Source organism: Salmo salar, chromosome ssa25, assembly GCF_905237065.1.
Source record: "Salmo salar chromosome ssa25, Ssal_v3.1, whole genome shotgun sequence".
Taxonomy (NCBI): domain Eukaryota; kingdom Metazoa; phylum Chordata; class Actinopteri; order Salmoniformes; family Salmonidae; genus Salmo; species Salmo salar.
The window spans coordinates 13836044-13849405 of NC_059466.1; the positions used below are offsets into that span (position 1 = coordinate 13836044).

The 13362-nt window shown below is 38.6% G+C and overlaps 1 protein-coding gene across 3 annotated transcripts in view; it reads right to left on the minus strand.

The window, feature by feature from the left end:
• LOC106586199 (cysteine/serine-rich nuclear protein 3) overlaps positions 1-8775 on the minus strand; it is a 31491-nt gene extending 22716 nt beyond the window's left edge. Inside the window, exons 1-3 of one of the 3 annotated variants that reach the window (XM_014173201.2) lie at positions 8704-8733; positions 8529-8606; positions 7697-7740 (exon numbers count right to left, since the gene is read on the minus strand). The gene's annotated coding sequence lies outside the window, so the exon portion shown is untranslated. Of the gene's footprint in view, positions 1-7696; positions 7741-8528 lie in introns of all 3 variants that reach the window. The other 2 variants (XM_014173204.2, XM_014173200.2) reach the window with 2 other exon arrangements.
• Between the last annotated feature and the right edge of the window lie 4587 nt (positions 8776-13362).

Sequence of the window (13362 nt, forward strand, 5' to 3'; positions counted from 1 at the left end):
CCATTGTGGAGTTTAGAGTGTGACTGTTTGAGGTTGTGGACAGGTGTCTTTTATACTGATAACAAGTTCAAACAGGTGCCATTAATACAGGTAACGAGTGGAGGACAGAGGAGCCTCTTAAAGAAGAAGTTACAGGTCTGTGAGAGCCAGATATCTTGCTTGTTTGTAGGTGACCAAATACTTATTTTCCACCATAATTTGCAAATAAATTCATAAAAAATCCTCCAATGTGATTTTCTGGATTTTTTTTCTCATTTTGTCTGTCATAGTTGACGTGTACCTATGATGAAAATTACAGGCCTCTCTCATCTTTTTAAGTGGGAGAACTTGCACAATTGGTGGCTGACTAAATACTTTTTTGCCCCACTGTAAATATGTGACACTCAATTTAGTATGATATGTTACATTTGGTATGGTTACATAAGACAGATGGTTATGTAAGGCAAAAACGAAAGGAAGGTGGTTGGTTGGGGTGGATGGGTAGGCGTATAACGCAAATGTCTAGCAGTCCAAAGGTTGCAAGTTGAATCTCATCACAGACAACGTTTATCATTTTAGCTAATTAGCAACTTTTCAACTACTTGCTACTTTTTAGCTACTTTGCAACTACTTAGCATGTTAGCTAACCCTTCCCCTAACCCTAACCGTAACGCGTTTAGCTAACCCTTCCCCTAACCTTAACCATTTACCCTAACTACTAAACTTAACACTAACCCCTAGCCTCGCTAATGTTAGTGAGCTAGCTAACGTTAGCCACCTAGCTAGAATTCGTAACATATCATACGTTTAGCAAATTCAAAACATATTGTACGTTTAGCAAATTCGTAACATATAATACGAATTGTAATGCTAAACATATCATATGAAATGGGTGATGGACATCCACAAATGAATACATACCATACGAAACTCAACATGCCTCGGATTTACGTACAGAATAATATGAAATGCTCTGAGACCAGTTTGATAATGGACATTGGTGCAGGGAGTGGGCAGTGTATTTCTGATATTGTGAAGCTAGAGACAAGGAAATCGACTTTAGACACCACAGCCTACGTTCCAAATGACACCCTATTCCTTACATAGTGCACTACTTTTGACGAGGGCCCATAGGAAATAGGGCGTAATTTGGGACATATTCCTGTCTCTCTCTCTCTCTCTCTGAAGCCTGGGGAGAGGACCTCGCCAGTCTTAGCTAACACTCAATATGGCATCTCATTCCAAAGTGCTAGTGTTTTAATTGTCATCATACAGCACTGTGCAAACATCCACGCAACCCAGATGGCTAGGCTGATTTTTGTCTAGTGGGAGATTCAGCTATGTGCCAACAGCCAGACTGTCTGGGCGACTAGGGCTATTAAAGCCATACAATGAGATTCCACAGTGAAGAAGAGGAACCCTAAACCACTAAAGATCTTCTGCCATGTTAGCAGTCCGAGGTTGGGCTTAACCTCATAAATCACTGGTGTGAGACACGGCCATAAACAGCAACCTTTAGAGGCAGGCAGGGTCTCAGCTGGGCTCCCTGAGGAGAAGCTGTGGCCTGGATGATTATAGATCTACAGATGATGTCGACGGAGGATTCCTGCAACCGGGCATGTGGCGGAGGGAACATAAACACAACGCTGATGGATTTCACATTCAATGGCACTGTTTAAAAATACATTATACATGAAAAGGCCACAGAGGAATATATTTGGTGAGGGGGTCAGAGAGGACTCGCTCTCTCTCTCATAATCATGGGTTCAGGAATAACAGAATGCTCAAGGTAATTTTGTCAAAATTGAGTTATTGACATAGCCTTGTTCTGTTCAATTTTCTCCTCTATATAGTACTCTAAATACCCAAATTCATGTTGTTAAGTTCAAAAGAATACAAGATAAAAAATTGTTGACACCATTCAAATCAATGAGGGTTCGGAACTTTAAAGCCAATTATCTCAGAATCATCTTTTGCAGATAGAACCTTATAGTCCCACGCTTTCGGTATATCAGTCCGCACACAAAATCGAATTATATGCATTTCATACTAACTATGAAATAATTCAAATACGGCCTCTTAGGTGGAGAGGGCATATTTATATTCAAACACTCAACGTTTCTGAGGCACCAATAACACAATAATATAATCTACATCTTTACTTATCCATGATCAGATTATGGTCAAATGAAATTGAAAGGAGAACAACAAAGAGTCCCAGATAATTGGAAAGTCACATGCACAAGGAACCATGCACCAATTAAACACAAAGGAATCCATTTAAGGAAATGTAGCACATCTACAGATTTATGCAAATCAGACTTTCGAAATGCGCTCTGTACATTTGTTAACTTGCAGTTGCCCGAGGCTGTAGACTGCTCCACACACATGAAAGGAAAGGAGGGAGTCAGACCAGCCCACTGCTGTACATGGAGGGAGCTCGCCTGCCTGCTGCAGCTAGCACAGGGACCATTGATCTATCTCCTCCTCCCTCACAGAACAATAGAGGAAAAGCCAGTGCTGTCTTTTATCAATGCAGGTCCAGGGATAAGTGAGATAGAGGCTAATGCCAAGCATTAGGATGTTTAGGGTGATATTATATCAAACTGGGCTGCTCTGTTCCATTTCATAACATCGATAATGTATCGACATACAACTCCAAATAATATGAGTTCAGAGTTGCTAAGCGGGATGTTGTCATTACAATTCAATGATGGGTAAATAAAAGAACATTATGTTGTATGCACCCAATATGGTTGGTTATCGTTTGATTATTTTCAAAGGCAGTTTGTGTATAAAAAAAAGCAGGTCATTTTATTATTTACGTTTCCTCTTTTAAACATGTATTTATAAAATGTTACAGTATTACTAAAAGGCAAAAGCTGATACTTTTGTGTGGAGTTGATGCTTGCAAGAAGCAGCACATGAATTCATCTGACATTAGTCCGACAACATACACTGAGTATACAAAACAATAAGAACAGCTGCTCTTTCCATGACAGGTGAATCCAGGTGAAAGCTATGATCCCTCATTGATGTCACTTGTTAAATCCACTTCAATCAGTGTAGATGAAGGGTAGATGAAGGGTTACAGGTTAAAGAAGGATTTTTAAGCCTCGAGACAATTGAGACATGAATTGTGTATGTGTGCCATTCAGAGGGTGAATGGGAAAGACAAAATATTGAAGTGCTTTGAACAGGGTATGGTACAGTGGTAAGTGCCAGGCGCAACGGTTTGTGACAAGAACTGCAACGCTGCTGGGTTTTTCACACTCAAACAATTTCCTGCATGTATCAAGAATGGTCCAATGGTCAATATTAGGAAGGTGTTCACTGTATATCAATCCCTTTTGTCTGCCATAATTAGTCAACCAACCGAATGATGCACATACAGCTAAACTTGTTGGTGTAATTCCAGTCATGCACTGTGGAGGCATAATCAGGTACTTTCACCCTAGTTGTCAATCACAATCCTCAGCCAAATTATTCATAAAAGCATATTTTATTTATCGGTGCATTTTCCCATGCTACCTAAAAGTTTGCATAGGCTCTAGCTCTGGCAAAGACAGAACTGCCAAGGCACCTCACAGAGACATAGATGCTTTCATCTCTCATACAAGCGGAGGGAGCCAAGGTGGTGTTGGTCCATGTTAGGCAGACATCCTTATGATTTATATATAGGTGTATCTGTTGAGATCTTCAAGCATTTCCACATGTAAAACATTAGCTCTGTTATTTGGGAAAATTCATGAAGCAGGTTATACTGTAGTTGTAGGTAGACAGTGCAAATGTAATTATATTCATCTCAAATGAGAGTGCAAGAAATGAGATTTTAACTTGAAGATATGTTTTGTTTGTACTATAAATAATCTAAATAGACCAAATGAAAACATAGCCTTTGTAGGCTAAAAACGATATGCAGCTCTCACATTTTCAGAGGCTAAATTTAGCCTAATTAACTAACTTCATCCTAATGGATACGGACTCCTGCAAGCCGTCTCAGTGATAGAAATAGAGTCATCACCACCAGACAAACTCAGTTATCCATATACAAAACATCATCATTTTACTCACATGATTTTCTTTGTCACTAGAATATCTACTGTAAATGAAAATCTAATACAGTCCATGATGTTTAATGCAGGGGGATGCAAAATTATGATCATATGGTTATACTCACATAAATATAATGATTGTTTTAATTACGTGGTTATACTAAATCAACCCTCTGTGATTCACACATTTACTGTAAAAAAAATATATATATTAATTTGACAGCATGACAACATTTCTGACTAATGCTCTGACAAAATAAAAACATTTACCACAATGGTAGTCAATTTACCAAAGAGTTTTCCCCCCACATTAAAACTGGTTGCCATAGTGATGGGAGGCATAATGAGCAGCTTAACTGCATGCTGGAAATCATTTGTTGAGAATTTATTCAGAGAAATGTGACATCCCAAACTCATAGGAATAGGAAAAGAGGTGCTCTTTATTTTCCTTGGAATCAAAACAAATTGATAAAAATTCACTTCCAAATGAAAACATGTCTTGATAAGTATGCAGGCCCATTACCAATGAGAGTACATCAAATGAGATCGCATAATTATGGTTATAGGTTATAGTTAGCATAATTATGGTACTGTATCTATCACATTCAGAGTTATTAACAGTACTAAAATGCAGGATTCCAGGGCAATATGTTTATGTGGGCTGGGTTCCAGTAACTAACTGTTCAAGTCAGATCCAAGTCATTTATTTCCAGTGACACAAAATAAACTGCAAGACATAGGCTGGGCCAGTAACCGAAAGGTTGCTGGATCGAATCCCCGAGCTGACAAGGTAAAAATCTGTCGTTCTGCCCCTGAGCATGCCAGTTAACCCACTGTTCCCCGGGCGCCGAAGACGTGGATGTCGACGATTAAGGCAGCCCCCCCGCACCTCTCTGATTCAGAGGGGTTGGGTTAAATGCGGAAGACACATTTCAGTTGAATACATTCCGTTGTACAACTGACTAGGTATCCCCCTCTCCCTTACCTTAGAAATACAACCATCACTTTAAGCTCATCTAAATAAAATGGAGAAAAAAAACCCATTTCAAGTCAACCTATAGTAAGCAGGAGAGAGAAAGCACTTTCCACATTGATGTCATGGCAACATCTCATGGGAGCCAGCCAAACCCTGAACAACCTCGCTAGCCTGCACAGAGCCAGACCAAAGACTCTCAAGGACTAGTCACATCATAGACATTGAGATTAGAAACCAACATTCCTTCTGAGAGTGAAACAATTATTCTGTTTATATGAGTTGATATTTGTGCTGTTTGACTAAATTCAATACTGGAATACATATTCAGTCGATAGAATGGATTGACATGGTCTTCCATTTTCAAGAGGGGTGTTACATTTTGTTGAGACATTAAAGCCTTCAGGTGAGAAAAATCAAATCATTGTTTCTCCAAGATAGATTCAAAAAAAGTGTAATTGTTTCTTTGTGATTTTGTTCCCTGAACAATAAACAGACAATGTCCTGTTCAGCCTACAGACACGCTTCCTACAGGACAGAACATTCCAACTGATAAACAAGATGTGAACCGGTAATCTAAAGCACAAGCTACCCCCTACCCAAAACAATCTTCTAGCTTGACCTTTTTGCCTGTTTTACAAGTCACTATGAATGGAGTTGCAGGTCAACTTTAAAGCCAAGCATGAATCCCTGTCATTTCCACATAAAAGGATGCCAAATTGATTTGGCTCTGAATGTGAACCTCCGTGTGAAGACTACTCACCCGCGCTGGAGTCATGCAGGGAGATTCTACTCTGTACTGTTATCTTTAAAAGCCGTGCCACCTTCCCTGTGAATCTTTAATGGACCCCATTCAATGTGACAGAGCCCAAGCCATCTGTGCTACAATATGTAATCGCAACACATGGCAGATTCAATGTACCAGATTAATGATCCAGCCTAGCACCCAGTAAATACATTTAGTGAATGTTTCAATGTCCCTTAACTATGTCACATGTACTAATTCAATTATATTGCTGACCGATTGGATATAGAAACAGATGGATCAGGGAGGACAAAATTCACAGCCAAGGTAAGAGAAGGAGCTCCACTCTTGCCTCACAGATAGCAATCGCTTTGCTGGAATGTGTGTGTTTGTGTGTGTGTGTGTGTGTGTGTGTGCTGCACAGAGCTGTCTCAGTGGCTCCTTCCTGTTTGACAAAAGAGGATGGTTGAGGGACAACAAAGAGGGTAGTGCTGGATAATGAGGCACGTTGCCATATTCAAACCCAGTTCACTGCTTTACTGGCGCAGCGCGTCTTCCCAGCTGCTGCCAATGCTGACATCCAATTACATGACCTTTGCTATCTAACCCATTTTGATAAGGCATTGAATAATCAGCCTTGCAATTATTACCTAAAATCTAATGCTATTTTTCGCTTTTTTAAACAACTAATTGACCGACGTCGATTAAAATATTGAAATTCTATTTAGCTTTTTTTTTCTGAGCTCAATGCACAGTTTCTCTAGAGATAAATCAGCTCAAGCCGAACAGGGCGATGTATGAGTTATAGTTTCCAACAGGCCAATATTCTACATAGTTTAGAGTAGAAAATGTGGTAATTGACTACAATGCCCATAATCCATTGGATTCCTACTTGTCCGGTCTGTGTGGGCAAGGAGATGGAGAGAAGGGAGAAGAACGCGCAATTGAGAGGGATAGAGAGCAATTGCTTCGTGAGGTATCTCTACCTGAAAATACATGATCTAAGTGATTGATGGTTGGTATTCGGCAGTCATAAAAGTATACCTTATTTACTTTGAAGAACTACTAAAATAGTGATTTTGTCAGCATAGGCAGCAGCTCTATAGAGATGAGATGATGACCTGGAATGAAATAATAAAGTCACCAAATAAAACGAATGTAATATACACAACAACTGAAATATTTTAGTAAAGTAATGTAAATAAAGTATGGTTAATAAGCCAAACAAATAATCAAAACTGAAATTAAAAAGTAAAGAATATTTTTTAATAATCTAACTGAAACCGAACCGACCTCAAAAAGCACAAATTTTTTTGGTCTTCTAAAATGGCACTCATCATACTGATGTATACAACTGCTTGGTGAAGCCTGTATTGTGTCTGTTGAAGAAAATAAAAGGCACATCCACCATCAAGGACTACCTTTTCAGCCATTATCAACAAGGCCCTATAATGGAAGCCACTGTGTGTTTCCCGCGCATCAAAAGCCATTGGGAAACTATTTCATGCACTGTAGATTCTAACACATTGCAGCATGTATTGAGTACCTAATGTCTTATTATAATCTCATAATGATCATGACTGAATAACAGCCAATATGCACATATCATAGATGTTACAATGTGTTTGTATACATTTAATATACCAGAAGCTGTGCCTTGTCTAACAATTCCTGACTACTATAGAGTTGTTTCTATTTCATAACCAGCCTGTGTTGAGTAGACACTGTAACACAGTTGTCTCTCTGAATATCAAGATCAAATCTTAAGATAGCTTGTTGAGATATTTTGTAGCAAAACTGCAGCAGCTGTGCAAGCTTTTAATTGATTCTCAGAGCCAACAAATTCTACCAAAGGCAGGTGGCATCACATTTCTGCATTCCACAGAAACACATGACATGTTAGACAGTATAAAAGAGAGAGACAATATACTTAGCTAGTCTTACCTTAAATAAAAGATGTAGGTATGCTGTAGCAAATTGTCTCTATTCTGTGGAAGAAAATAAATGAATTTAGATGTAAATGAGCCTAGAGTCAACTATTATTTCCAGAGGCAGTGTAGCAACCAGGGTGCTACATAAAATCAGGTTGAACGTGACTATAAAATATAACCACCAATGAACTCGAAGTGATACAGGTAACAGAGAATATACTTTTTCACTGGGAAGGTCTGTAAAGATTGACCCGTTGGAAATTATGTTTTTCATTATTCCTTTGAATAGTCACAGCAACATTAAAAATAACTACTGTAAATGATAAATGGTTCAGTTAAACATGGAAAATGTCTCTTATCAAGCCAGCAAGCTCTGTTCTAGGAAAATATATATTGAAAATGTATGTTGATTAAAATCATGGTAATAGCCGATTGGCAGTGCTCTTTCTGCACTAACCCTCTCAGTAAGAGAGAGAGAGGGAGATCTCCCAGTGGAGGCAGGAGTAGAGTGTGCACTATGCCTGACACAGATGCATGTTCTTCAGGAGCCTCTCCCTCTCCCAAATCTCACTGCTCTGCATGGGAGCATTTTAGCTACTTGGGTTCACATGTGTATGTACAGATACTAATAACACACACAGGCATGCATTTAAATATACACACACACACACACACACACACACACACACACACACACACACACACACACACACACAAATATTAAATGATATGCCCCAATATATACACAGATCATACCGTCAATGAAAACTGTAACCAAACACATGACATGATTTAACTCTATGCCAGATTGATAAGGATAATGACGTTCAAGTTGCGGCACTTACCATTCATTTCATGTTTCAGCCTTTGCAACGCCTGCTTGTTCAATGACGTCCCTCTCTCTGAGTAGCCTAATTAAGCATCTAAATTATACGTTTTTTTGTTGTTGAGAGAATGTCATTCACGCCATTCATAAAAAAAAGCTTTTTTTTAGGTGCACACTAATTAAGATTTGCCTACCTGGCACAGTCGTGTCGCATCCACAGTGCACATTCATAGGCAGTTCTTCCGGTTTCTCTTGGAACAATGGTGCAGCATCGGTCTGACAGATACATCAGCAACGTGACTTCCCTTAACCAATCATTTCACATGGTTTAAGGAATCAGGAATCGTCCTCTCAAACCTTTGTACACGGTTTTGCCTACTGTAGGCAAAGCTGGGAAGACAATGTGCATCAATACTAGCAACTATAGCCAACCGCAATATGGCGTTTATACACTCAGCTTGGATACAATTGTATCTTTTAAAGTCAACGGTGTCGAACTTGGTGTATGCATAACCTCGTCCCACGGAAGTGTCTGGGAACGAGATTCGTGTATAAATGACAATTAAAAATAATCACATGGCGTTGTTCTCCTACTTCATTTAATTTCAATTGAAAGTATTCATAAATAACCTATGAATATAGTCACTACCATCTTATCTGTTTTAATGCTCAATGTATTATGTTATTGACAAAACATTTTAGGGGAGAGTGGGGTAAATTGAGCTATTTTTTACATTCAGAATCACTCTGTCAAGGGAAATATAGTATTTTTTCTAACAAAGATATCTGTATATTTCAGGATGTTGTGTATCCCTGGAATAATGTAAACATTACACGTTTGGAAACATCGCTTGTCCCCCAAAAAAGTGGTCTCTTGGCACAATTTACCCCGGTATGGGGTAAGTTTAGCCTCGGGACAGGGTAAGTTAAGCCACCTACAAATTTCTGTACTTAATGAAATATTACCACTACCTTGTCTATCTGTATTTCCCAAACACAATTCAACACAATCCCAATCGCGTTTGTCTTTTAAGATATGTTTTATGTGCACTATTTCTATGCTTCCTGTTCTTAACTTTAGTTTTTGCTTTTACTTTTGGGTTTTGTACACCATCTTAAAACAGCAGAAAATACAATATTTTTGGTTATTGAAAATACATTTCACAGAGGTTTAAATGGTACAATGATTCTCAACACTATATATTGATTGTTTTGTCAAACTGAAATTAGCTGAACTATTAGAATTTTAGGAAAATGGGGGAGAGATTTCTGCATATTAACACCTAACAAACACTGTTTTTTAATCACTTTTAGCATAGGCCAGCCCCTATTGTTACCTCATATCCCAGTGATAATGCCTTGCATTACCCCTGGGAAGAAAGCACTTCAATTAGCTAAACTCACCATTGGCTCAACTTACCCCAAGGCAAACATTTTGACTATATTAGCCCACACAGCTACAAGGATGCACTTTCATGCTAGGTTTAGGACCTCATATTGAAGCTTTTAGAGACCCCAACTGATGTATTGACCAATTATCTACTTTGGTTTAGATACAAGCGTCATGAAACCTCTAACACAAAACATTCATTTGAGTTGGTAAAAATCGTTTTTTGGACCTATCTTGTTTACCACTTTTTCTATATGGTTTCGTCCTTCACAGACTCCATAAAATGATGGCCTCTTCCTACATATTTGGTCAAATTAATTTTGTGTATGGTTTCCGAGAAACAAAGGGGCTACAACTTATCTGTTTGGCTCAACTTATCGGACTCTCCCCTATTAGTATAAATTACATAGACCTAGAAAGAAATGTTTCTATAGTCTACACCAAAATTGTGTGTGTACAATATGTTAAGTATTTGGGAAATTATCAAAACCATAGCCTCATGTTTACCACCAAGATCTGCCTTGACTTAAGTTTCTGACTGTTGCAGATTGCTGAAGTACACTGCCATCTAGTGGATACTATATAAAGATACATTACTTTCTCAAAACGTGTGAGAAATGTTTACCACAGTATTGCACACCCTCTATCGATCAGTTCCATCCAGGCCTATGGAAGGGACTCGGAAGACCGACTTCTTTGTGATCCTAAGTCAAAGACGGTACACGTGTGCAGTAGCCTATGTATTTCATTCTAAGTAGACACCCAAGTTCTATGTACACAATGCTCTCTCTAACACCATGGTACCTGGGTGGGGGATGTGCTTCTCTGAAAGAACAGTAGATGATGCTAGTAGTTCACTTACAGCAGGGATGTGTAGAAATACTCAATATGTTATGGTACTCATTCATTATGCGGTGATCATTATTTTTGAAATGTTTTCCTTATTTTACACATTCTCATTTACAGCAACGACCTGGGGAATAATTACATTTTCACTACTGTTTCCTGTACTATTGTATAAAAGAGCAATTCATCTACAAGAGGCCTGAATAGAGATTACACGTATCATTCACTGTAAATTACCAGTTAACATCCAATTGGTTTGGACTATTTGTGTATTATGAACTAAATTATTACATTATGTGAGTTCATTGTTTCAATTGGATGAATACTGTAGTCATAAATGGTTTAAATGAGGGGAAACCATAAGGGAACCAGTGTCATCACACTACTAAGATGTAATGTGTAATTCTCTGACACAGATGAAACAGTGTCTGGGTAGTAGATTATATTGTAGAAGAGGATTGGGTTATTACTGTAACTGCATTCTCCCAGCATTGTCATTGGGCTAAAAGAGCCCCCCCCCCACACACACACCAAATAAACAAACCAAATAAACAAACATCTAATCATTCAGCCTCCATAGCTCCCATAGCTCATTTACATTGGCACTCAAGCGAGTCTGCAACAATTGTTAAAAATACTTTTTGTGATACATTGCAGTGACTATAGCATGACTTGTGTGAAGATCTGCCATTATATAATATTGTGTTTTATTAGTACTACCAGAAAAAAAAAACGATTTACTCTACTACTTAGATTAATGAAGTGAACTAAATGTTTTAAATTCATGTTATGTTTTGTAATTCCCTCATCCTTGTTTTACTCAGGGTGGCTATTTGTTTTGGCATCTCCATTACAATTTATCTGAACTATTTCCTCTGTAGTGCTTATTAGCCCCTGGCACATTACAAAATCGTATAATTATAACCAACGTGTTTATATTCTATGAGAAACAATGTGCTCATTATTGACTTCATTCATTTCAAAGTTTGAGACAATAATGACAGCTGTGCTATTCTGACTAATGGTGAAAAGTCTGTATTTGCCTGTTAATGCCGTGTGTAGTAGTATCTTAATTGTCTTTGGTCTAGCTGCCTCCGTGGTGTGTATTCTGAATAGATTGAAGATCCAGCTCAATGTGACACCCTGCTCTGGCCTGTCCTGAATTATGCAATCATCTCAAGTGAACTGAGGATATCTGGTGTCCTTCCATCACCGTTGTATTTTGGAGACATATGTCATGGTCGTGCATTAGGATGAAACCTCTTTTCTGTCACAGCAAGCGATGTCTACGCTTAGGGAACATTTCAAAGTTTGGGTTTTAAAGTCATGCTGAGAGTTACAGTATGGTCAAGTTGAAACTTTAACATTGAAGTATGAAATGTGGTGTAAAAATGAGTGTTGAACACAGTAGAGTGTCAGTGTGTGTGTCTGTGTGTGTGTGCTCTTCAGAGGTCTTCTGTTCAAAGCCAGTCAGTTACCTCTGTCTGTTGAAAGAGACCTCTCAGACTTTCTAGAAAGTGGAACCCTGTGGAGTGTACTGACCTGTGTCTTCCCTCCCCATACATTTAGTCTGTGTACCTGGACCAGACCGATACAGTTTCCCAACAATGGAAATTCAATCAACCTGCGTATCAACCTGCATAAGTGAGAGGAGCCCCGACCACAAATGCTTTCGTCTCTCTCCAAACCACAAGTGGCCACTGCCTATTAGGGCTGGGAATTGCCAGGGACCTCATGATACGATATTATCATGATACTTCAGTGCCGATATGATATGTATTGCAATTCTCACGATTCTATATGTATTGCGATTCGATATTGTGATTTTATTGCGATTCGATGTTCCAAACATATTGCTCACCATATGTCTGCTGCAGAGGCACAGGATAGTTTGTTTTGGTGCAGGTACTGCCAACTAGTGCAAAAATACTATCACAACTATGCAATATATCGTCAAAAGTAATATCCCGAAATGTAACTGTATAGTTTTTTTCCCCCACATCACTACTACCTATAATAGACCGGTTAAGGGAGAACTCCAAGTCAACAACAAGATAAGGGAGGTTCAGCATTTCAGAGGTAAGACTGAAGAATCCCTCAGCACAGTAAACTGTGAGTATGTTGTTCTCTCATGTTATCAAAATACTTGTATTTTTATTTATTCAATTTATGTCGATGGAGATATGGCATTTGGATCATTTTGTAAAAAAGCTTTATGTAACTTGAGATATGCTGTATGGATTGTGTGTCTCTAGAGCAGGTCTAAATTGAAATGCACTCATAAAATAAATAGAGACAAAGTGGAGTTCTGAATGAATTTGTCTCAATACAAGTGCACCATTTCTTTCTGTGATACCATAAACATTTCTGGAAGTGTGTAATTTATATGCATAAAAGCAGCAGGCCTACTGTTGCCGAGTGATACAGTCCATCTCTTTTTTGTTCTATAAGCCATCATTATAGCTAACCTAATGTAGTAGGCATAAAAGCAATGCCTGAAACTAGATCCCCTGCAAACTGGTCTTGACTAGAAGAAAAAAAACTGTCAGGGGAGGTTCTCTTCTGCACTGTTCAACCAATCCAGTGGATGTGGAGGAGGAGTTAAGAAGGAGTGTAT